Consider the following 26,463-nt stretch of genomic DNA (forward strand, 5'->3'; position numbering starts at 1 on the left):
ATTTTATGATAATGCAGCAAATGGAAATGTGCTGAGGTATGTAGAGAGGCACCTTTGCAATTCACCAAGTCTGTGGGGGGCTGAAATAATGGGTCCTTGGCGCTGCCTGCACTCTGTCTCTGCACTCCAGCAGATAGACACATAAATGCCATTGGACAGCTCATACTTATTATGCTCAGATGGTTTTGGAAATGAGACCCTTGCTGTTTTTCTCAATTTGGGGCCTTAAGGCAGTGATTTAGAGAGATAAAGGGGCTAAATTCAGGCACAGGAGCTCCGTCCAATCTATCAGTGACATGACCTTGACTCGCAAAGCAAACGCAGACATGAATCTAAAGGGGCATTTCCAATGCTGACTGTGCGGATGATACAAAGAGAAGGGGCTAGCTGCTACATCTCTTACAAGGCATTCCTTGATAACTGGAGAATCTGCCCTGCTAATGAGGTCACTTGAGCATACGTGTCAGTGTAAAAGTGTAACCAGATATAAAGAGGGAGAGATAGCCGTGTACACACACTGTCACTGAGTGAGAAAAGTCCTGAGTGAAACTAGCTATAGGCGTGCAAAGAGAAAAGATAAAATAATAGAAGTCCTTTGAACTGCTGTGATAGATATAATTAAGATCAGCCTTTCACAGGGTTGATATCTAATAAACCTCATCCATGATTCGACCACTTTTTTTTTTCTTTAAAGCTTACATGAGCGCACACACACACATTTAGACATAAACGCACACCCACTCAGTATTCAAGGAGTTTAACCTCCACAAGAAAGAACCTTGGACAGAGAAGCACACTGAATATTATGCATCATTAATTTGGCTTAATGATTCATTTGATAGTAATACGCTCTGCTGATGTGATAGAAGATAGAAGTGCAGGATTTTTGGATAAGAGGCAGCCCTGAGTTCAAAATGTGAAATGTTTGAATAGGCTAACCTTTTACCAGAACAAAGTACAAACAAAATGTTCAATTAGAAATATTTTATTGCTGGTTTTGGATGCATTGAAAAAGTGCACCAAAGGCCTATGATTGGAATATTAGGTGGCATGAGGTCTATGTTCAGGATGATGTTTTGTGAAAGAATCCTGACAGGTTGAGACTAGACCATGATACAAAGCTGATTCTATTGATTTAAAAATTATTCATGCAGCTTAAAAATCTAGTGCCTCAGTTTCGATTGTTGTTAGCATGTCCATTATCAAACCAGTTGAATTAACTATTCCTTATAACTCTTCTATTGTTTTTTTTTTTCTCACTCAAGCAGTACTGAAACACTGCCAAAGCACAAACGGTGTTGTGGTTTGTGGCTGCTTCATGTCTGTTTTCCTTATTTTGATCGATTCTCTCTCTTTCACTCAGCTCCCTGTGTGTTAGACATCCTTTCCTGTTTCTCGCTGTATCTCGTCTTCTTTTCTCTGCTGGTGATTGGTCAGCAATTAGCCACCAATATACTTTTGTTCTCTCCCAATAAATTGAGAGTAATAGAAGAACTATTCTCCATGTTGTATTAAAATGCTATTGGAATGTAGCAGTTTTGTCAGATTGTTTTCAGGAAGAGATGAAATCACACACAGCACACCAGGGTCAAAGGGTTTAGATCAATCAGGATCAAGTATTTGACATAGCTGGGTGATTAATAGGAAAGCCAGATAGGAAATATAATTAAATTACAGTGTTTATGACGTTTAATGTTGTTTGAATGTCCTTAAACTTGATGTAATGATTGAACTCGAAACAGATAAAACTAAAAGAATTTATATTTTATAAGTAAATCTCTTGAATGTAAATCTTAGGAAGGGATCATTGTCAATATTATCACAAATTTCAGGATACCAGCAATACATCATTTTATACAGAAATGTTTCGCTTTATTCTTTATGTATTTTGTTAGTCTGCTATTAAACGGTTTTAGTTATTTTTTTAAAAGCCTCTGATATACATTGAAATCTTTGAATCTTCTATCAACCTCTGTGTCTCATTCGTCCTTTCCGTGACATCAGCCACAGCCATCTTCCAACACATGATCTGATTAGACAGCCTGTGCCAAATTAAAGGGCAACAACCTTGGGCAGACTGTCACACAGGCATGTAGCAGGACATATCTGATAAGTCCTAATGTGCAAAAAGCAGGTCAAATACAACGCACAGAGTGTTTGATCTGAATTCTAATGGAGTCCAAATTGAGAGAAATAAAGATAATAAAAATAAAAATAAATCATATTTATTTTTTTGTTTCTTTTTCATATGATCATGGAATACATCAGGAAATAGAAAATAAATAATCCACCTGAAAAAAAATGACTAAAAAACGTACATGTTAATGATAAGATGATTTCATTTTACACACCCTGTAGGAAAAATAAGAGTCACTTGAGCTTCTGAATGGCCTTTTCTCATTAATATGCTAATGTATTTACTAAGATGCCTCAAGAATCAAATCTCAGCCACGGTAATGAAGGTGTATGAGATGAAATCATGTATTTATGTAAACTCTTCTTGAGTTCAATCAACAGAATGTACAGACAGCCCTTTAAGAGGCAAATACAAACAGCAATGTACCAAAAAAATATAATAACACCACCTACAAGTCATGTCATGTTTTCAAAACCCTGTATCGTGCTGTATTGGCAGAATGAGGATAATGTGCATTTATTTTCTCGTATTTTTCCCCTTATTTGTATCTATTGGATTGCTTCAATGTACACATTTAACACAACAGCAACTGAGATGATGTTGAGCTACAATACTTCACTGATAATAAAAACATATTGATGACGGAAATGTTAGTGGCGCACAGCCAGACATTCAGAAACAGTGATATTTCCCTCACTGTGTTTCTAATCTGTCAAAATACAAGCAGAGCTGTCCTGTAACAGGCTTAGTTAGTTAGCTGAGGGGTGCAGTGTTATCTTGTTACCTTACTACTTGACTACATATCAGCAAAGAGAAACATGTTGACTAAAAGAAAAGACTAAAATGTAAGTTGACTAGAAATACACTAACACTAAAAAGGGGAAAAAAACACAAAAAAATGACTAAGAGGCATTTTGTCTAAAGACGAAGACTAAATCTGAAATAGCTGACAAATTACAAAATATATGTGATGTGGGATTTGTATTCAACTCCTGTTTGTTCAGAAAGGTATTTTTCTAAGATATTGTCATGCTATTTTCTAAAGAAAAATGTGTATTGGTTTCTCAGCAACAATAAAACCTCAACCTTATTATTATTATTGCATGATATTTGTATGCTGTATTGTTCTGTTTGTTTTATTGTGGAGCTTGTTTTATACTGCTTCATGTCTCTGCAGTTGGTCTGCAAGTTTGTTTCCCATCCAGGGATGTGCATCGCAAAGTTGGCTTAGAGTATGAGTGCTAGTGTATGATATTGGTTTACCTACTTTGTGCTTGTCCTTGTTAAAAAATATATAACATGGAATAACTTGCACACTACTTGGATTATTTATACTGCAAAATGTTATTATAATTCCTGCACATTTCTTTAACCACACCATGTCTTTAATTCAAATAAGATTGCCTTTAATTTATATAGATTCTCCTTGATTGTGGCCCTATAGTGGTGCGTCCACACTACTATTAACCCTCCTGTTATGTTTGTTTCTCTGGAAGAGCAATAATGTTCCTGGGTCAATTTGACCCGGTGCATATTCAATTATCTAAAAGTGTCAGAACCCAAAAAAATCCCAGTCAGATTTTTTTAAATCTAATTTTAAACTCCATTACTAACCATTTATATCAAGGTTTAGTCTATTGGTGTTCTTTAATTATCACAGATCATGGTTCAATGACGATAACTCACTCGTTTTCTAATTAAAATTAATGGTAAAACTTTTTTAATGCACATTGGAAAGCCCTAAATATAAATACAATAGTTTTACATGACAGATTTTTGTTCATTTTACTTTACATTTTGAATTTTGATTTTTTTTATGTAGTGATGTTGATAATTAACACGACATCTCTTCTGTCACATGCTGCCCAGATTTTGATGCTGCATTTAACCGGTTTGGAAGGCATATATTGCTTAAAATAGACTTTTGAAAGGGTCAACTTGACCCGCAACACAGCAGGAGGGTTAAGTAAGGGATAATGAATGGATGCTTATGTTGATTAAAGTCCCCGCCGTGATCCTTACTGATCTATGCTGTGCCCTGTAGCTGTCATTATTTAACTGCTGTCAAGACCGGCCTGAGACAGAAACAAATGTTTTTGCCACAGTGTCAACAGGCAGATGATTAATTTTATCAATATATTGACATGAGTAATCAGGTTGTCCCTTGTATTACTTTTGCTTTTGGAAATTAATCACAATTCAGAATCAAGCATTTAACACAGCTGAGGAATAACAATTTATAAAATGACTTGAACTTTATGACTTTATGCTTTACACAAATGAATGTCAGAGTAAGATTGAGTCACAGTTCTTAATTAAATTTGCTGACGATTCAGTAATAGTCCGCCTCTTGCAGGACCACGAGGTGGGTCACGGTCCAGTCCTGGAAAGTTTTATCAAATGGTGTGATGACCCTTACTTGAATTTAAATGTCTCAAAAACAAAAGAACTGCTGTTTGATTTTCGTCAGAATCAACCAGTAAAGGCACCAACTGTCATCAATGGATCTGCTGTGGAGACTCAGTATAAATACTTAGGCACAATTTTTGATGACAAACTGACTTTTAATGCAAACACTGATGCCATTTGCAAAAAGGCCAATCAGAGACTCTTTTTCTTGAGGAAGCTGAGTTTTAATGTTGACAGATCACTTTTAAAAACAATTTTTTCATCTTTTATTGAGTCTATTTTAACTTTTACAATGACCTCTTTGTTTGGTAACCTCAGGATTTTTAACAAAAACAGGTTAGATTACATCGTCAAAGTCTGCCGAAAGATCGTTGGCACTAATCTTAGTAATCTTGGCCAACTCTACCAAGTGAGAGCCACTCAGAAGGCAAAGACCATCCTTGAAGACCCTCTCCACCCCCTTTATTCAGAGTTTAGACTTTTGCCAACAGGGAGGAGGTTCACTTATACTGGGAGGGCAAGTTTAAACCAATATCTTAAGCTTCATTTCCACCAAGCGGTTCAGTTTGGTTTGTCTCGGTACGGCATGCATTTTGTGGCATTTCCATTGACTAAAACCAGGACAGGTCTCCAAATTACCAAGCCGTACTGTCCCACTTTTTGGTACCCTTCTGTTGGGGTGCCAGACATACCGATCCGACCCCAGAAGGTGGAGCTAGAAACACTGCAGTCCGTTGATTGGTCGAAAGAATCGTCACTTCCCGTGCAACTTTTTTGGATGGAAAATTGCATCAAGAAACAGCGTTTCACGGTTGACCGCAGAGGTACAGACTTTCCTCGCATTTTTCTTCTTCGTTGCATTTATTAGCTGGGTACACTGTGTCGCGCTGCCATGACGTCACGCTATTGCGTAGCTGACGCGGCTATCGGAGTCCAACTTACACGCAGGCGTTACCGATCTGACCCGTACCAAACTGTACTGATCCATACCAGACCGCTTGGTGGAAAGGAGCCATTAGATCATTTGTGCCCTCAGTTAAACAAGCTGTATGACCTTGCCTTGGTCTTATGTACAGGAAGGATGATGTCATCCACAGGAGTTAAGTTATATGGATATGTACTTGAATTGATTTGTGAACTTGTGTTTGTTGTGTGTATTGCTTGTATGTATAGGATGTGTGTAGGACTGCTGTTGCCAACCAAATTGCCCCTTGGTGACAATAAAGATTTTCTAATCTAATCTAATCTAATCCAATCATAACATGATCATGATGTCATGTTAGTGTTACTTAAGCTTATACAGTGTATTATCTACAAGGTTAGTACTGAATACTGACTTCTTCTAGTTTCTAGGTAAATGTCACACTTCCAGTGACTTGAGCAGTGTCTGATCTGTACTCTGAACTCTTAACATACTTGTCTGCTACTATTCTGTCTCCATAAACATCTGGCTTATGACAGGCAGCTGGCTCAGACATTTGCCTTCTCTAAAAAAAGTTAACATGACAGTGACAAATGGTGACACTGACAGATGCAGTCAGAGTATATTTAAACTATGATAAAACGTCATTCAGGCAGAAATAAAAAGCAGAGAACTCATGGAGAACACACTCCAAAGATTTGACAAGAGCACTCTAAAGCATGTACACAGAGAGCCGAGAGGATGATGAAAAAAGAGCTACACAGGAGACATCGACTTTCTGCAGCAACGACAGATATGTACTCCTGTGTTAACATGACTCCCAACATGAGCCTGTCCACTATATTACCAGAAATTGGTCCCTGAAGTGGCAATGTTTGGAAACTTCCAGCATGCAGGATATCCACACAGCGCCTCACTCGGCTTACAGCCTGCACTCATTGTAGCCTAACTGGGACATGGGTGAAGGAGAACTGGTCTGCTACAGTACAGATAACGATACAAATAGTGCGGTTGCAGAGAGGGAACTGGCATGGCCGTGGCTCAGCTGTTTTGGCCGTAATTTTCACCTCTCCATTACAAGGGGTGCTGCCTGTGAATCCGGAGCAGCCCATGTCACGGGGAAATGTAAAAGTTTAGTGGACATGCTCTTCTGCAGGTGGTGCAAGAGAGAGAGAGGGGGACCCTGCAGTGTCGGTTTGAACTGAACCACCTGCAGCTGTTATTGTGATGTAGGTTTATCATAACTTCAAACGCTAAAGAACATATTGAAAATACTGTATATACATTTTAGTAATATTTTGAGTAAGAATAGATTCTATTAAAACTTATTCCTGGAAAAAATTATGCTGATAAAGTTTAATTTTGATTTATTTCATGGAATCAAAGTGTTTTTTCTCAGGATTTCAAAGTAATGAAAAAACTACGACCACATAAATCATAAAGAAGAGTGTGACTGTTTTTTAAGGGGGTTTTGTTGGTAGAGATTTAAAGCACAAAGCATTTTTAGAAGATTGCTGTTTCAAAATTTCAAGCTTGGACATTAAACATAAATGCTGACTCCTGAAGCAGAACGGTCCAGCAACCATTACATCATACTGTAAAGTGTCTTTTTCAAGCCTGCCTGGACTAAAGCGGACATTTCCAACACTAAAAAGTACTTATCATCACTTGGAATCTTTTTAAAGACTAAGATTTACTCTGACTTCATAGGTGCTATCTATAGGTAATCACTTTGCCTTACTTTATAGGGAGGAACATTCAGCCTGTCTTGACAGATTTTACTTCTTTGAGGGAAAGCAGGAGACAAGTTGAAATTTATTTTATTTTGTCATTAACTCTTTTTTTGTCATACATCACTCAATCTCAGTTGCACAATGTTGATTTACTTACTTACTTACTTACTTACTTAAACAAAATTCATGCTCTTTTCCAGGTCCAAACATATTAATCTGAGTAAATTCATCATCAATTCCAATGCAGGCACCGAAATAGAAAGGGTGAAGATTTACAAATATCTCGGCATCTGGATCGACGAGAAAGTAACTTTTAAAAGGCATATTTTAAATTTGTCAAGTAGACTTCGACAAAAGATTGGCTTTTTTTACAGAAACAAGTCCTGTTTTCCTCTCCACTGCAGGAAAACTCTGATAGAGAACATTTTTATCAGTCCTCGATTACGGTGACATATTGTACAGGCATGCTTCAGCCTCTACATTAAAGCCTCTTGATGCTGTATTTCACTCTGCCCTACGTTTTATTACTGGTGATAGTTACAGCACTCATCATTGCATACTTTACCAAAAGGTGGGATGGTCTTCTCTGGCAGAAAGACATGATTTGCATTTTTACTTGTTTATTTAGAAAGCACTTATTGGAATGCTACCGTCATATTTATCTTCGATGCTAGTTTGGTCTTCTGGGGCAAAACATACCAGATCAACTGGTTGGCTTACTCTCCAGGTTCCCAGAGTTAATTCTGAGCTGGGAAAATCTGCCTTTTGCGTATTTGCACCATCTGCATGGAACTCCCTGCAAAGCACTTTAAAAATAAATGCACTGGTTTCCTTTAATCATTTTAAATCATTAGTTTTAAAATGTTTAACCTCTGATTGTACCTGTTTTCACTAACTTTGTGTAACATTATTTTTTCAATGGTTGTAACATTACTTTTAACTGTCGTCTGTTTTTAATTGATCATCATTCTTTTAGGGTTATATCTTTTATTTGCTTGTCATGCATTTTAATGTTTCTTTTATATACTCGTCGTCATTGTAAATGAGGGCTTGCCCTCAATGATTTTCGAGTTTAAATAAAGAGAAATACTTACTTACTCAATGTAAATATGACTGGATTCAGCACAATAGCTATGTTTCACTAGTCTCAATACAGAGACTTACAGAAAAAGAAAAAACAAGTTACAAATACAGGACATATCCCAAGACAGCAAACAAAATAACTCACACACACTCAAAAACCAAAATGAACATGTTTGTCACATTACCAATGACAGATCCACCTTCATTGAGCTGGCTAAAATGCAAGATGCCTCCCAGGAACAGGCAAACAGAGGAGGAAACAGACATTCATGAGTACCTAACTGGCTTGTTTTTAACAATGTTTTAGTCTTTTTTTAAAGGTTAAGTAGTTCTCACACTCCCTGATATGAGCCGGTCATTCGTTCCAGGAATGTGTGCCTCTACCAGACATTACCATTTGACAAAATTTAGTTTTATGCCTAGGCACATTACAGTCTCCCCTAGCTTATGCTCTGGTATTTAATGTTTTATTGTATTTTTTACTGAAAGGACAAGCCTACTTAAAGCTTACAAAAAGGCCAGACATCAACAAAAGTTTTAAAACTGGTTATGTTGAAAATATTATACTTGTTTATAATATTGCAAAAAAAGAAATAAAGAGGCTTGACTGTCTTCTTGAGGAGAGACTTGATAACGTGCTGGATGTTGTGTGTGTTATGTGAGAAAATGTTATTGCTGGCATAATAGATTTTGCTGATTATGAAGTGAGAAAGGTCTCACATGGCATAAATGTGCTAGGTTGAACTTGATAATATTAAATATTTTAAAATGTTGGGGGGATCACATTTTCTTTTACTGTTGTGTTTGTTTCGAACATTTGTTGTAAGGGTTTTGGAATTTGCCTCGGTTGAGCATTTACACGCTTCTTTTAACAGGTTGGCCTTGCATTTCTGAAGCTTGCCTAACTCTGCATCTACTACTGTTCATTGCATTTTTTGTGATTCCCTCTTCAATCAGCTTGCTTCAAGATTAGTTACCGTATCATTCCAACTGACAATCCAAAGAGTGTGTGCTTGGAATTCCTCCTACACAGCACAATATCTGATTGAACATGTTACATATTAATAATTTCAAATCTGTGTGCCACCAATTATCTTTAGAGCAGATCAGGGATGTGATATCACTTTTAACAAATATCACTCTACAGGAAAATATCACAAAATTATCCAGAACAATCAAAATATCTGGACTTTGCTTGCTTTTGTTGGAAGGAGGGAATCAGGCCCAAAACCGGCCCTATTATCTTGAAGCGTGTACCTTGCTTCAGTTTATCAGCCTCCTTTCACCAGTGGAAACATATTGGAGTTATGAAATGTATTTTAAAAATGCCATGTTGTGTTATCTAACACAGTGAGTTATTAAAAAATGATGTGCTGAGTGAAAAAGTGTTCACACCTGGTTTTCGTACTTGGACCGTTGTCAATCAAATAAAAGGGCGGGTTTCTCCCAGTTGAAGTCATACTTGAAGTTGATGCAGGATTTTCTGGAAAATAAAATATGACAGTCAGTGTAGGGTATATATATATGAGTGATGGTATATTGAAACACTATGTTTGTATATAAAGCTGTACATAGCTGTATGTAAATTAGTTTTTTGGCATGGATTAGCCACTGTAAGAAAACTTCCAAGAAACTTTTCTTAACATGGCAATGAACAAGCATCTTTAGCCTCACATTGACATGAAGCTATCAAAGATACCTTGTAAAGCTGTTAAAGTGAGCTGAAGGATTCTTTGGGTGGATTGCTCGGTCATTATGCTACAACTCAAAGCAATGACTGCAAACGTGTCACTTCTGCGTGGGCGGACAGCTAACTGACCTCACAGGCAACAAGCTTTTTGAAAACTGCAGCTAATTTCTCTGAAATGAACTGAAGATCAGGCGGCGTGATGTGAGCCGATTGGCTTGAGACCGTGATGTACAAAGGGTCAGGAACTGCAAGCTGCACTTCACCATCATACTTTAAATCACTATGGTAATGTTCTGAGACTGCCCCTAATGTGAAAGATGTGTAAGTCAGTTAATTTTTAATGCCAGTTTGAGCTCAATTCTGAAGTTATCATCATCACCATCAAGCACTGGCACTGTGCTCCATTAGGCTCTTTGCATACAGGGTCATTTGAGATTTGCTGACATTAATTATGATCTCTCGCAAAGGCTGCTATTTCTATTCAATATATACATTTTAACACTTCCTAGTTAGCTGCAGATGCTCTGACATAAAGAATGTCTGTTCCACTATATGCTGTTTAGTGTATTTTATTAGACTATATGGGGTAAAACATGCTATAAACACCAGTTTGGGTGGAAAAAAGTACTTTTTGTGGTTTACATGACATTTCTGTCAAACTTTTACAGAGCTCATTAAAATAACAAGCATCTTGCATGTCAGTGTGTCACTGTAAACAAGCGACAGCCCCACAGCAAGCAGAAAAGACATGAATGATAATGTAACATGTCCTTTGTCCACATGCACCAAGCTTTAAAATAGACTTTATATCAGAGTAATGAATTTGCAAAAGGAGACATATATTGCCTTTTCCTTAAATAATGAAATTCAAATGTAAACAATAACTTTGCAAATTATGCAGTTCTTTTTCATCCAGAATGTTTCTTTAGATAAAAAAGAATTATCCTTCTGTGTCTGCCTTCCTCTCTCTCCATCACTCTCCCTCTCTGTCATGTCAGATCCCTGTTTGAAGGCTGCGAACTGGATGTTGCAAGCCTTTGTTGCTGTTGCTGTTTTAAGCATTAGATATGTGTGACTGAAACCATAGCTTATCCTCGCCTACTGGTGAATTCAAAGCACAGGCATGGTGTTTCTGTGCGTGTTTGCATGATGAAAACTGGGAAAGATAAGGAAGTGACAGAGCAGAGCTAATGCCAAGAGGGGCGGTGCCTGTGTCGGTCAAAACCAGCGCTCACCCTCACAAATAGTTAAAAATGACAAAGGACAATTACACATCCAACAATAAAATGAATGATTGCTTATTTCTAGGTGTTTTATAAGCCAGATCTTTCTCCACATTTTGTCTTAGCATGCTGCCAGTGCTGAAGAAAAGTCTGAAAAAAGCTTTGGGTTATTTGTTCGTCTTTCAGCCAATCTCAATTATCTTTGGGGACAATGCAGCTAAGCAGTGGGAGTAAAATGAGTATTGTGGAACATTTGCACATGGAAAGGTAAGTCTTGGCAACTTGATGATTACATTGCAGTGGCCTAAATGGGCAAACTTTCTGCAGTTGCCTGGATGTTGTCCATCAAGAGAAACAGCCAGAAAATTCAGGCACAGTGCAAAATCAAAATCACATGCAAATGCCAAAACAGGTGAAATAATGAAACATTTTGCACACAAATGAAGCAGCATGCTCCAAAGAGCTTTCACATTTGCATGCTGCTAATACATAAATAATGCAATCTGAAAAAGGATAATGAAAACTGCCAACCCAGAAAACATAAGCAAGATACTTTTTTTTATTGGCCACAGTGCTAAATGTCTATTTTCACTGCAAGAACCACATAGGTTGTTCTAATTGCTCAATCCAGGTCTCAATCCAAGTCTTTGCCTTGATCATCTCCAAGGTTGCTTTTGATTGTTAAAAAACAGTAACTCATTGAAATCAGAACAGGTGTCGCATTCAGTCTGAAGTATGTCATTGCACAGTAATTGATTGTAAGTTGAGACGTGTTAATAAAACTTCTGTAGCTCTGATAAATACTCGATTCTGTTTGGTGAGAACCCCATAAGTGGTGATTAATTCTCTTAGCAAAAGCAACACCAAGGACAACTGGATCACACACGCCATATGAAATCAATCAGGAGTCCGACACATTTCACCTCTGCCTGTTTACACTGAAGCAAAAACATGAGTTTCCATTAGCATTCTTTATTGGTACACAGTGTGTGTATTTTCTGTCGCAGGCCGGTCTTCAGAGTCAGTCTGTAATGACTGATGTGAGAGCAGCCTGAGAAGCTGCTGGGCTCTGACCTTCTCTGAAGGGGCAAAGTGGAGCAAGATCCTGTCCTGCTATCCAGTTAACGGCAGCAGAGCTGGTGAGTGCATCTCTAAGCTGCTGATCATTACAAACTTACCGAAACCATAATCAGCAGCAATTTTAAACTTGTGACATTTGCAGCATTCAGGGTGAGCAGGACCCCTCTGTACGGTGGCCCTGAGAGCTCACAGCAGTGCAACTTAAGAAAACACATGCAAAAAGACAAAACACAAGCAAATTAAGAAAACATCTTCACCAATTTGACAACACCTGCAGCATTTAGAAAATGCGCTGCAAAGACCACAACACAACGGAAGTGTTTCCAGAGGACACTTAAAGGTGATGCACACGTCCGGACACGCTTGTTATCTCACTTCCTTTCTTATCTAATTTTCCAACACCACTGACAGTGGTGAAAAACCTTAATAGTGCTGTGACTCAAAATCTGCGTCAACAACGGGTGCTTCTCAAAGCTCTAAACGTCCATCCTCGCATCTCTTCCTCGCGTCTCTTCCTCGCGTCTTAGTCCCGCCCACCAGAGATGCGAGGAAATGAAACCAGAGGAGATAGGAGAGAGGAGATTTGTATTTAGAGAAATGAGACGTCCTCTCCTCCGGAGCGTCACGTGAAGCGACGTCGGTTTGTGATTACGGCTTTAACAGCTGTTTGTGTCTGCACACATGTTCACTGTAATAACTCTGATAAATATAAACAGTAACAGAGCTCTGTCTCTGTGTTTACATGTTTAACACACACCTGCACATGAAGAGAATCAGCTCTCTGTTTATTCTGTCCTAAAGCATCATGGATCGATTCACCGGTAAAATGCCTTGTTATTAAATTATTTATTACTTTAAGGGAAAATAGAAACCATGCAATTCTTTTCAAACCCTGTGCTCACTAATGATCAGCCTCATATGAAACTTTATTAACCTGACAGGAAATATAATGTTTTTACTAACAGACAAACTTTACTGTCAGACTTCTCTTCATGAAGAAAACAAGAACAAATGGGGAAACTAACAGGAGGAATAACTGATCATTAATATATATTCTATCTATGATATTAGACTCTATTAATCTATTTCATTAGTCAGTGAATCTGACAAAAACAATCAGATATAACATAATCCATCCTCTGTTATATCGAATTTATGATTTTGCGTTCAGTATTTTGTGTTTAAAACTCACATCAAACACTTTTCCATCTCAGCTCATCACATACAGACTGTTTAGAAACCGACATGTGTTTAAGATCTGTTTCAGGGCACCCTCAGTGACTGTTTTAAGGTCAGTTTTTTCTCTGTTATTAAACTCAGCTGATGTTAAGTTTCGGTTAAGCCCGAGCCACTGCAGCGTCCAATCAGTGAGTGATATTTGATAAGGGGGCCTGTCTGTCAGAGAAAAGACTTCCGCAAAGTCTGCTCTCATGTTTCCTCGATTATCCCTCCTCGGATCAGTCTCCTCGCTCCTCGCTCCTCTCTCCTCCAGCAGCGTTAAAGCTTTGGCACGCAAGTTAAAATGGCGCGTCAGTAACTACTTCTGGTTCGAGTGAGGAGCGAGGAGCTAGGAGACTGCAGTTTAGAGCTTTGAGATGCACCCAACAAGCGTGTCTGGACGTGTGCATCACTTTTAAGTGTCCTCTGGAAACACTTCCGTTGTGTTGTGGTCTGTGCAGAGTGTTTTTCTAATGTGTTGTGCTATGGTCTTTGCAGCGCGTTTTCTAAATGCTGCACATGTGTTGTCAAATGGATGAAGATGTTTTCTTAATTTGCTTGTGTTTTGTCTTTTTGCATGTGTTTTTCTTAAGTTGCAGTGCTGTGAGCTCTCAGGGCCACCATACCACTGCTCGCCCTGAAGCGATTCTGATTTGCATTACCTCCCACTTGCTCTACTTGCAGACCTTCTATAAAGTTTGAGGGATATGATCAACGGATACTGCATTCCTTCCAGTAATATATTAGATACTGCACCCTTGTATACTTCTCAAACCAAGAAAACAGAGGACACATTTGTTTTTTTACGAATGAAAACAGATGGCGGTGAGGTAATTGCTCTGTTTTCCCCTATTCAAGTGTATCATGCACGTTCACCAATTAAACTATTTTGAGAAAGAATGTGCAGAATATTAGCAGCATGTTGAGTTTCTATTTACTATCTGTTGTGCTATTAATTTACAGCCTAAGTGATTTGTGATGCCTAAAGAGAAAAAAAAGAAAATTTCCAATCATCCCTGAGGTGATAACTGCACAGTACGAGCATAGAGGAGAATTAGGCAAAACTCCAAGTCAGTTCTCCAGGGCAGGACTAATCATGTTCCTTTATTACTCCCCAAAAAGCAGCAGTGTAATAGAAGTTACAATACAGCATGATGCCTCTCTGCATGCTTCTACTTAACATTCAGAAATAATAATACAATTCAAAGAATTACCCTTGACTTATTTTCCAAGTCCCTAATGTTTCCATTAATGTCAGCAACACTGTGTAGCTTGGGCGTTTTCGTTGCAATGTGAAATACACAAACACATAAGATACTGTGCCATGAATGTTTAAGGTGGTATGATGTAGCCCATACTGATCTTCGCTCAGTGGCTTTAATTCAATTAATGAATAATTCAGCCAGATGAATTTGCACAATGTTGCATCAGAAATAAAGTAATAAAAAGGAAAAATTCCTTGAAGTAGAAATAACCCAGCATAAATGTTTCAGTGCATTCTGGGTGCTGGTTTTTCCACATGCAGGCAGGGGCCACCACCGACATATCAGGGGGTGTTTGGCTCTCGCACTAATATCAAATGTTTGAATTATGGAAGATACAGTGTCTTCCTTTCAAGTCGTCAAAGTGAGTTTCTGTCAGGGAGGGAGAAAGGCAGCCGGTGAGAGACGGAGTGAGAACTTTGGTCAGTATCTGTCTCTGACAGGAGTGACATTTCTATCCTTGTTTGCTTGACAGAAGCCTATTGTTAGCGGCTTTTCACGCTGGTTAATGCACATCATTCCCATAAAAGAACATAAGCTTGATATTTATATCAGTCAAAACAGTCACTTTCTGGGCAGCAGTAAAGCGCTCATTGTTAGAGCCACTGGAGATGCCCTGGTTTTACACAGATAGACAGAATGTCATGTTTTTGTATTGCCATGACTCTTGATGGACTGTTTCATTCTGTGAAACTAAGCCTATGATGATGTTTGGCTATTTTAAAAGCTTTGTGTCCATTAACATCCTTGTATTTGTCCCTTTATAATCTTGTTATACATGTGGCTTAAGATGTGTTATCACTACAGTTTTTATTTGTGTAACACATAACTCATCCATTGGGTGCACATGCTCTCATAAGCCATCCATTGGCTGAGCACAGTGTTTGATTTCTTACATCATTTCAGCTTGATTTCCATATTAAGACGCCAAACACAATAAGTAAAGAGGAAATGAAACTACAGTAAATTATGGAATATGTAATTTCCAGGGTGCTTGTACAATAAATTGCTTTCCATGTATGCATAGGAGAATATGTTGTATATTAAATGTGTTCTGTTCTTCTTGTTATTTCAGGTGCCTCACTTGTATACCATTGGTGAGGGAAGGGGGGAGGGGGCTATTAACTCTCTGCAATGACTCTCTGAGGTCAGCACTAGCACCAATCCATGACAAAAACCTCATGTTGGTGGAAAGTTAAAAACTCTGCCACTGATTGATCAACCTCACCCCATGGTATTATGGAATGCCAAGACACCTCACAGTCTTTTATCACGGAAGACATAATTATACACAATAAGGTCTTGTCTTTTTCAGCTGAAGTTAACAAGTTTCCATTTTTTCCCAATACTTTGACTTCATGAACTCCAGAAAAGAGTCACACAGTCTCCCAGAGAGTTCAACGTACTTCTGAGTGTGTACAACAGCCTGAGTGCATGAGGCCAGAGAACAAGGTGGAATGGAAATGTTAAAAGAAAGCTAATGGAAGTCCTGTTCTTTAACATATTCATTTTTAAAGAGATAGATTGTCAATGTATCTGCAGCATCACAGCCAGGCCGCCTGAAAGCCTCTAGGATAATGCTACATTTTCACAGATTACTTATTAATCCGACCAGGAAAGGTGCAAGAAGCCACCTTGCAGGGGACAACCTCTCTCCATTCTGTCTTGTGGAAGAAGATAGAGTGATGGTATAAACCTGCAGTGGCTCTTTTCACCCTGCACCCATTCTAGTTGGTTTTCTTTGTTGATGCTGTCAAAAGCTGACAGGCCTGAAACACTCGAGACAACAGTATCCTCCAGGTATGTGCCCTTTCTTGTCCACGGTGAGAGCTGGGAGTGGCTATTAGAGATTTGAAATAAACCTGTGTGTGTCCTTGATAGGTGACTTCAAGGGGGATGCTTCCATACGTCAATTACTTTTGAGCACCTTTTAGTTTTGGGAGGCTTTGTTTTAGTGTGATTGAGCTAACAGGTGTGTGCATCAGTGTTGGGCTTAGTTAAGTGCAGCTTTTATTCTGAAACATAATGATTTGTACTGGAAAACACCCTCATTCTACTGACTGCCCCGCACCAAACAAATGTACTCTGCACTGCAATTATTGAATCAAAGCCTAAAATGCACTCAAAGTCCAGGAAGTACTGTACATACAGTACATGCACCACAGCAACAAACATTACTCCAAATGGTTCTTAGCCGAGCACAGCATCCAGTGAAAAAGCATAATATTTTCCCTTTGTTATTTCAGTCTGCTGCATATCCATTAGAGAAAATGACTGCAACAACTCTCAATGAATCAATACACTCAATGAGGTGCTGAAAAAAATGGGTCTTGGAATAAATACCACAACAATTGAACAAATTAGTGCTAGTTTGTAAGTCGGCAAAAGTCAATGTAGAAGCTGTATTTTTCTGTATAATTGCACGGAGAGAGTGGAAGGGTATGAAGGTTGGAGGCTTTCAAAGGGAGTCTTTTTATTTTTAATTATGCAGTTAAATCCAGCAAAGTGTGGTACTGAGATCGGCCATAGTCCGGCTATCCATTGACCGAAGGCCCGGGCCATGACTAATTAATTAGGGTGCCTTTGAATGGAGAAATGAATTAATATGTTGTTGTAGTGTGCAGGGTATTGTTATGATATAGTAGCTAAGCACAATGCAACATTCTGACCTTTTGTTTCCATCAGGGTAGAAGAGTTGTTTAGTTTTGATATTAAAACAATAAATAAATAATACTTTCACCTCTAGTTTCTTGGGTGTTGACCTGCTCATAAAAGCAATCATGTAATCAGCCAATTAAGTGTTCTCAATGTCAAAAGAGTCAGACACAGTCTGCCAAAAATTAAAACAAAAATGTAATTGACAGGAAAGAAAGTTGGTTAAAGCAGTGGCTTAAAATGTGTTTTAAATCAGGCTTCATAATACATGGGGGCTCCCAGAACCTTGCGGCCCTGTAAAGAGACAGTCACCCTTCAGAGAAATCTAAGAAAGAGCTTATACAAATGTTGTTGTTACCAGTGTGTTGCTGTGTTCTAGTCTGGTGTTGAAAATGAAGCCAATGTGATTTTTGTAATGACTGTCCCTTACAATAATATAAAAGCTAGAGGTTGCACATGCATTTGCATTAGTAGGGGCACAGCTAAGTTGACTGACAGGTGGGTGCATTTGCGTAGTTTGCTAGGAGACCAAAAGCTTGCCTCAGCTCCACCTCTTCACCTGTGTCTCTGTTGCCTGAAAGTTAGACTGAGTCAGAGTTTCCAATATGACGACCGTCATTGTTGAGGTTCAGAATACCTCTTTAGGAACTGATTGGCGATGTCACAGAGACCCTTATATTTACAGGATAATCATGAGGTAATGTGGCGGCGGGCTGTCATGTCAACATGCTGATTTATTCATCTTGAGATTTTTGGGACCTCCCCTAAAAAACACTATTTGCAGTCAAGGTATGAAAAAGAGGATCTTTGAGCTTTAGACATGTTGGAGCATGAGGCCCATAAAAACCCAGGGAGGAAGAACAGGAAGCAGAGGCTATAAGGAGGGTAGCAGCTGAGTAAAGTTGGACAATCACAAATAAAAACACATTGCCGGTCCAGAAGTCCTGATTCCTGGTGAAACATTCAGATGGTTGTGTCAGAATTGAATGAAAACAACATTAAAGCTTAGAACCACCCAACCCTGTATCACATTCAGGTTTTTGCTGCTGCTGCTGCTGCTGGTGTAATGGTGAAAAGCATATTTGGCACACTTTGGGCCCCTTAGTACCCACTGAGCAATGCTTTAACACCACTGCCTTGCTGAAAATGTCCATCCCTTCATGACCACAGTGTACCCATCCTCTAAAGCCTATATCCAGCTGGATGATGGACCTAGCCCTGCAGCTCTAAACACCTCAAACTGCTTATTAAATGACAACCAGCTTTCTCAAAAATTACCTTTAAAGTTACCAGAGCCAGTAACTTTGGGGTGTGATGGAAAAACAGATGTGCATTCACAATTCTACAGGCATGGTGTGATGCTATAGTTATAGTCAGAGCATTGCTAACTGTTGATATTCTGAGACACCTTCCAATCAATTTACATACATAAGTCCCCTGCCAAGCTAAGACAAATATTACAGAGGACCTGCAGCCACAACGGCTGAGAAATTAATAGAGTTCTGCTGCTGTCAGTCGTGTTGCATTTTTACTGGCCATGCTGATGCTGAGGCTTGTGAAGAAAACTGAGACTGATTAAATTTGATAGAGGAGCGAGGAAAGGGGAATATGTACACAGAGGCACACAGGGAAATTATCTGCAGGGGAGTTGTCAGCATAGAGAATCGCTGCATGTTGGTCAAAGTGATTTTGTTCAAAGTAATCTGAGAAACACAGAAGGGCTCGGTAACTGGGCTTTGACTTGTTCTGACATATTCACATGGAAGGAGGGGGGTATGATATGAATTTTTATTTCATTTTATTTTGCAGTATAAGACGTGAGAGCCTGCCCAGTAACCTTGCTTTCACCACATTAGGTGTTTTGTGTATGTACGCTGAATGCTTGATCTGCTCCCAGCCCCATTTGTCAATGAATCAGGATTCACTGAGAGTTCCAATAAATAACACCGCTCCACCATTGCACAGATTAGGTGTCAGCTAACTTCCGCTCCGCCCGCACGTGCCATGTAGAGGCCTCAGGGGGCCTGTGTCCCGGGAATGATGGGTAATAAAAATGAATCATAGATGAAGGCCAGAGACAGGGTGCTACAGGAGGAGTCTTGATGCATTAAACAGGAACAGTCGATATGTCCTCTTGTGATAATAGAGCATATAGGAGCCAACGCTAAGCTATTTAACGCTTGTCAATCCAAACCACAGAGGGTATCAGGGCTACAACAGCAGGTCTGGAAATGTTCCATGTGAGAGGTTTGGGATGATGAACTTTCACACAGTTTAAAACAGCAATTTTTCAAACCTAGAAAACTTCAATGGTATCAAAAGTTGCCATCAGAGTTCAGCATTTCATGAAGTGTGGGATCAGAGTGAAACTATTGTGTAAATTTGCATGTATTCAATAAGAATTCAATAAGTAAAAAGCTCATCCTCCTCTACTTGTCAGAGCTACTGCGATAATTAACAACAACACAAACCCAAGTGCTGCGCTGCAATAAGATTTAGAGCCCTGTGACTTTCCTTCCTCAGCAGTTAATTGCTTCTGATCTCACTTCCTTCGGTCATCATTCTGAGGGATGCTTTTTGCGAGCATAAAAGCCACTTCCTTGTTCCACCTTTCAGGAGTAATTACGTCCCCTGCACACTGATGGATATATTAAGAACAGAAGCAAAAGAAAGAGCCAACTAATCCCATGCTTTCTTCAAAAGCACTGTATTTGTTTTGCAGAATGCCACTCCATACATGCTCCTTCAGTGCCAAATTGGAAGTGTATCAAATTGGCTCGCAGTGATGAAAATCTGTTGAGAATGTGTGCCACTCTTTAAGACGTCTAAGTACATCAGTTACATCAGCGTACCCTCTAATTGAATGGGATATGTCAGTTTTGGACAGCTTTTAGCAGCCGATGGTTTTGCATAATTACATTAACATGGTGCACATTTACTTGACCTTCGACGACAAATATCAGTCTGCCACAGCAACAAGACAGGCCTTACTAATCACTGTCAAACACATTCAGCTGACATATAAAGTAAGCCACAATGTGTGATGTGAACTGTCTGTGCCCTCTGCCATGGATGAACATCGTAACAATTATTGACTGTTTCCCATTAAAAATGTACTCAAGAGACAAAAATATGGAGGCAGAGACTGTGAGGAAATCAAGATCCGATCAGCTTGGGGCCTCATGTTCAGACAGTGTGCAAGAGTAAATACCCACACAGCTCAAGGGATGACTTCTGCGTATAGGAAAAATGCTGCATTTTCAACATAATGGATCTCTGAAGCAGGTTTCATAATAACTGTTGCGATTTACAAGCCTCTCTCTCTCAACCTGCCTCCTGCTTCTGCTTTACTTAGTTGTGACAGTGTTTTTCTGATAGAACAAAAATAGACAGATGGGAGAACAATCGTGTGTTGTATCACAGCCAATAAATAACACAGAAACAGTTTATGATGGAAAACAAACAGCAGAAGTTGTGGGATTCTTTGCAACCTTTTGCACAGCATGGCAGGAAAGAAAATATATGGACAGTTGCAGATGTTAGCATGTTTGTGATGTTACGATGCTGTTAATACTAACTTCCACTCATTACATCTCTTCCTGCAAAGCCTTGCAGAAGGAATGGGCTTTTAGTATGAAGCAGATGCATACCTTGTTTAATTATCCTGCATTATCTTAGCAAATGTTTGCTTGGTTTTCAGTAAGTAGTGGAAGAATTAGGTCTAAATCTCCACTTGAACGTTTTTTATTCCTGTACTTGATCAGCCCCGTGTGAAGACAGGAAAAAAAATCTCCTGATTGCTTTGTGCTTCACAACAGATTCGTAATTAAACAGCCTGTCACTGTATTCTGGCATATCAGGGCTGCTGTAGGTAGAGCAGTCATTGTCTGCCTCTTTAACAGTAGTTTAACTCTGTGTGATTACTCAATGTGTTGCAATTAAATGGCTAGAACAACAACCTGTTTCTCTTCCTTTTCAACAGCATTCTAATTTTAACTGTTTAAAGGGATAGACGTTTTTTTAAGTGGGGTTGTGTGAGAGCTATTTGTCAATGGTCAGTGTTTTACTCACAGGAGATGATGGTCAGCCACATTATTGAGAAACCAGCTGGTGAAGTAGCACAGAAGATACACTGACTGCTATTGATGGGGGCAATGTCACCATGTTACACTACTGTTGTTCTAAATGTAACTTCTGGATATTGAGGAAAGTCCAAAAAGGGTCAGTAAGATGTTCTTATAGTCTTGTTTTTAATGTTGCTCTTTATTCTGTTTTTATGCTCTGTCTTTTTTCTGCTTTTAAAGCCAAGCGAGTTACAAATAAAATGCATTATTATTAGAATATTCAGTCTTTATTACTAGGGCAGGGAACACGAGTGATTCAGACTGCAGCTGCATGCGAGCTGCTGGTGTCCGCTGATTCAGAAAGGTCCTGAAGTACTGTTGACACCAAGTCCCACTCGTGACAACAGTAGCTCTCTTGGTACATGAGCATGGGCTTAAACTTTACACTCATGCACCACCAGGTAACTGTGGATTTCTCCTTCCCTCCAGTTAGCACATAACCTTTCCCCTCTCTCCTTCAGGTTGTTGAGACTTGTTCTTCTTTGGTAAATTGGTGCATAAAGGTGCCCTCTTGTGTCCAAAGTAAACAGCACGTCACCATTACTATAAAAATCACAGCCTGCCAATCCTAACAGCAGATTAGCACACTGCAGACAGAGGAATGCCTATTTGTTGTGTCAGCAAAAACTGTCCTCAGTTAATTTACGATTAATCGCAAATTCATTACAAATATTTTATTCCTTCTAAATGTACCTCAAAGGGGATATTTTTCATGTTTTAATACTGTTATCGACATGGGAAGGACAAATTTCCTGCTTTATACAAATGTATATATATTATTATTGCAAAGATCCAAAACAAAGAAAAATACTATCCAGAAAAGCTAAGATAACATGGCAAACCCAACACCTACAAGAAACAACAGATGGACATATCAACCTGAATGTAACATTATAAAGTAATACTAAAACAATGTAGTGTCCAACTTTACACTTGTAAAAGTTAACTTAGCATCTCCTGTTTCTTTTAGTAGCTCAACATAAAACTATTGATGTCATGCATCACAACAACATAAAACTGTACAAGTATGTTGATCAGGTAAATTTGGCATCACTGAAATATCATTCCCTGCATCCCCTAAGACAAATAATCTCGAACAGTGTAGCTATGTCTAACCTTACATGGGGGAAAGTAACGGCCACGCTGGATAGTTGGCAAGCAAAATATCTTAAAGAAACATATTGTCCCACCACACATACTGTTAGGGTTTGTATATTCTAAGGGTTGGTCTTATTTTGCTCTTAAAACCCTGTGGATGACAACATGAGAGGTTTCAATCTTGGACATTTTTAGACTTCATGAACTGCTGCTGTTCACATTCACTCCTGCTGATATTTTTTGAAGCCTTCACCCTGTTGTCAGTGAAGAGAAAAATCAATTTCTAAAGAAAAAAATCAATGCCAATTCCTTTCCCTCTGGCCTTGTCTCTGGCTTACAGTATACAGAACAAGTGCGATGGAAATAATGATCTTGTTCTCCTGGCTACACAAGCACAGTTCTTTGACTGTCTCAAAGAGCTCTCAAGGTCTCCTGTGGAATAGGCTCTGAGATTTGAGTTGGCTCAAATTAGTGTAAATTACCTCGACTCTTTCCTCTTTTTTTGCCACAGTCAAAAGTCCCTCTCCTTCTCTGCAACTGGTGCAAGTGTTTCAGTGAGGGGGAAAAGCATGAGACAAGATCACACAGCCAATAAATTGACTTCAACTTCCTCACACTGATTACATTTTCTTTTTATTTGACTTTCAGATCTAATCATGTTCTTAAAGCAAGTACTTAGTTTTGAACTTCCTGTGACACTGGACGCATTATTAAATCTGAAACCTTTCGTAGATCTACAATGTAAATTAAGGGGAAGACTATATGCACTTTGTGGTGCTTATAATAACAGCAGCAGAAATATGTATTTAAAAATAGTAGTTCTCGTGGTGGAATTAGCAGCAGCTGTAGTGATAGATACCGTCTCCTGAATAAAGATGACTTCCTGACATGCATGGCTTTTACACAATAGGGGCATAGGAGTTCCAATTTGAGCTGAATGGGATTCATGTCAACATATTTTTTTATATTTTTCCTCCTGAAAACTCAAACAAATTAATATAGAACGTGCATATGTTTGTAAGAGGGACTCCTAGCTGTGTCAAGCAGTGTTGATAAAACACAATCTTTCTGCAGAGGGCAGCTGTGAAAGCCACAGGGAGCAAATAAACAGATTCATGAATACAATGCATACTCAAACAAATAGCACCATCTTCTGAATACCAAAAACAGTAACAGCTACCTCCTGCTTTGATTTAGTGCCGCTACATTTATTTCCATCTACTTAAATTCCACTCGTGCTTTGTAATCACTGTGGAGATGCTTTCTCCCGTTCTTTTCTTAAATGTGAGAGAAATATTATACGGTTTATGCACCCAAACACAGCCTTGTTTACAGAGGGAGTCTTTTGCCCCCCCTTCCTTCCTAGACGTTGTAATATTATTTTGCCATCAAGCTTGCAGCAATGTTTCAATCTTTTGACATGCTGACAGTTTAGCCAGGGAGGGAAGATAAGAAATAATTTTGGTTTAATTGAGCAGAAGACCTAATGAATGTAGGATGGCACTTATCTGTCCTCTTTTCATGCAACAGATGATAGTATCTCTCTCTCTCTCTTTCTCTCTCTCTCTCTTTCCCATTCTTCCTCTCCCTCTGTCCCTTTTTTCCGCCTCTTGCTGCTTTAATCACAAGGGGGCCACAGGCAGCTTCTGATGGGCCGTGGCTGTATTGCTGTCATAGTGTCCCTCCTCCCCTCCTTCAGCCTGCGTGGTGCCTCAGCCAGAGCTGGAGCAAGGACACAACCCCTTGAGGCGACCACCTCCCAAATCTGAAGGGATGAAGCACATGTTGCCACAGATAAACCACTGTGATCAATCTCATGGATGCACAGCGAATCAGTGGAGCGAAAGGCTTTGAAAATCAAGCCCTGTCCCTGATGTGCCCAGCAATGATTATGTGGTCAGTGGTGCCAAAGGCAACCAGAAACATCAAGGAACTGGGAGCAGCGAGCCTGTCAGTTCTCAACACTAATTAAACATACACAAGTAGCCTAGCGATAGTATGCCAACAGGGCAAAGGCTGACATCCTTTGGTGCAAGTTCAAAATTCACATTGCCAGTAAGATTACTTTATTATCAAAGTGGTTACATATTGATCTAAAACATAAAAGTAAAGCTGTAGAAATGGAGATAGGAGATGTGATCATTTTATGGGTGTCTGACCTCCAGTTGTTACCTATACTTTATTATCTTAAATTAGCCAAAATGCTAGAAGTCAGTCCTTTTAATTGGAACACAGAATGTTATGTGGCTCTCTTTTCACAACATTCATTAAAATGTATATCTTGGAGCTGAAATGAATATTGTGAGTAGTAAGTTCCATTGAGTTGTGTTCTCATGTAATGAGTGCGCTCTATCTTAAGTTCAACCGTGTCTCAGCAATTACACAGTCTGCCTTCAAATGGAAAAAAAATGACAGAGACCAAATCAAGAGGCTTTATGATTAAAGGGGTATTAAGTGTATCTAAAGTGTGCTGCAAACAATCTGCTGTATAATTATCCATACTTAGATAATAGTGTTTATACTGTATTACAATTTAAGGTAGGCTATTTATCCTTGGTCTCAACAGAAATCAAGCTAGGTTAGCGATACTTAGTTTCAGGACATTTAAGCAAGGCTAGCTACCCCTGGTTTAAATAAAAATATATCTAGGCTAGTTAATTTTTGGTGGGACTTCATGTTCTGTTTAAAGTGCAGAACAAAGTCAATTTTTTGCTGTCCCATCACAATGACTTTTACTAACTCGAAACAGGCTTGACAAATTCAGTGAGTTAGCTTAACCTAAGCTAACTCACTGAACCCTTTAGCTTTAGCAAAATTTAGCTTTTTGGGTTTTATACATCAATGTATATATTTATATATTATTTGTATAGATATCATTAGACTATCAAATACACTGTAAATGCCTTTTATGTTGTTAATAATGTGCCAGACACATTGTTACTCACCTCACCATGTCGCTTTATCTAATGTTTTCATTCTGTCAATACTTCGGATGTGATTCTTCTAGATTTATCCGGAACTCTGCATTTCCAACCTGAAGAGGCAACCTCATGAATTATGGATATCCTTAAACATATTAAAATGAGTGGGGTTATAAGCTGCAAAGGAAGGAGAATTGTAGGACATCTAGAGGCTAAAATGTGAAATAACAATATATATATGGAAAGGCTGAACCTGACCTGTTGTTTTTAAACAGACAGCGGCGAGCTCCAATAGCTGTTTGTGTTTATTTCCAGACTCTGATGCGCGTTAAGATAACTGCTTTTTTAAATCTGATGCCAATCACTTCTCCAATAGATCATCTGTGTGTTTCCTTTTGTTATTTTAAAATCACAAAGCACTGTTTCATTAGAAAAAAAAATTCCCAGCTTTACTTGAGCATATTTACAGTAAAAACCTTGTCAATAAACTGTGAGGGCAAAAAACCATAACAAAACAAACAAACAAACAAAAAATAATAATCATAAGAGATGTACAGATGGTTTAATTAGCTGAAATGTAACTACAGCCTTAAGAGTGTAATTTCCTGTATGAGTCATTGGTTACCATATGGCAGGCCACACATATAGAGATGATTTGGAAACTGTCGGAATATTTTAATCAACACCTGTACCAAAGCTCTAACAAATCAGTAAAAGCTGATTATTATAGAATGTAAATAGCATCCTCCACATTACTGCATGCATCTGTATCTATTTTCTATTCTGTCACACCAACAAAAAATCTCTCCCTACATTTGCACAAATTCTTTTAGGGACCCAAGAATAATCTTCTCCCAGAACACATTCTGGTTTCCGCTCACATTTTCTTTGAAAAGAGGAAGTAAAGG

At 38.8% G+C, this 26,463-nt stretch overlaps 2 long non-coding RNA genes across 3 annotated transcripts in view; both read right to left on the minus strand.

Annotated features, from left to right (window-relative positions):
- Positions 1 to 26,463, minus strand: part of LOC117817081 — a 223,668-nt gene that overhangs the window by 67,831 nt on the left and 129,374 nt on the right. Inside the window, exon 4 of the long non-coding RNA XR_004632080.1 lies at positions 9,680 to 9,767. This is a non-coding gene — a long non-coding RNA (uncharacterized LOC117817081). The remainder of the gene's footprint in view (positions 1 to 9,679; positions 9,768 to 26,463) is intronic.
- Positions 21,655 to 25,897, minus strand: LOC117817082. 2 transcript variants are annotated; one of them, XR_004632082.1, is made up of 3 exons: positions 25,814 to 25,897; positions 25,580 to 25,668; positions 21,655 to 24,399 (listed from the first exon to the last, which is right to left on the minus strand). It is a non-coding gene; the product is annotated as an uncharacterized LOC117817082 (long non-coding RNA). The 2 variants fall into 2 exon arrangements; XR_004632081.1 differs by lacking the exon at positions 25,814 to 25,897 and having other exon boundaries at positions 25,580 to 25,732.

The sequence above is a fragment of the Notolabrus celidotus genome, chromosome 8 (genome assembly GCF_009762535.1).
Source record: "Notolabrus celidotus isolate fNotCel1 chromosome 8, fNotCel1.pri, whole genome shotgun sequence".
NCBI lineage: Eukaryota > Metazoa > Chordata > Actinopteri > Labriformes > Labridae > Notolabrus > Notolabrus celidotus.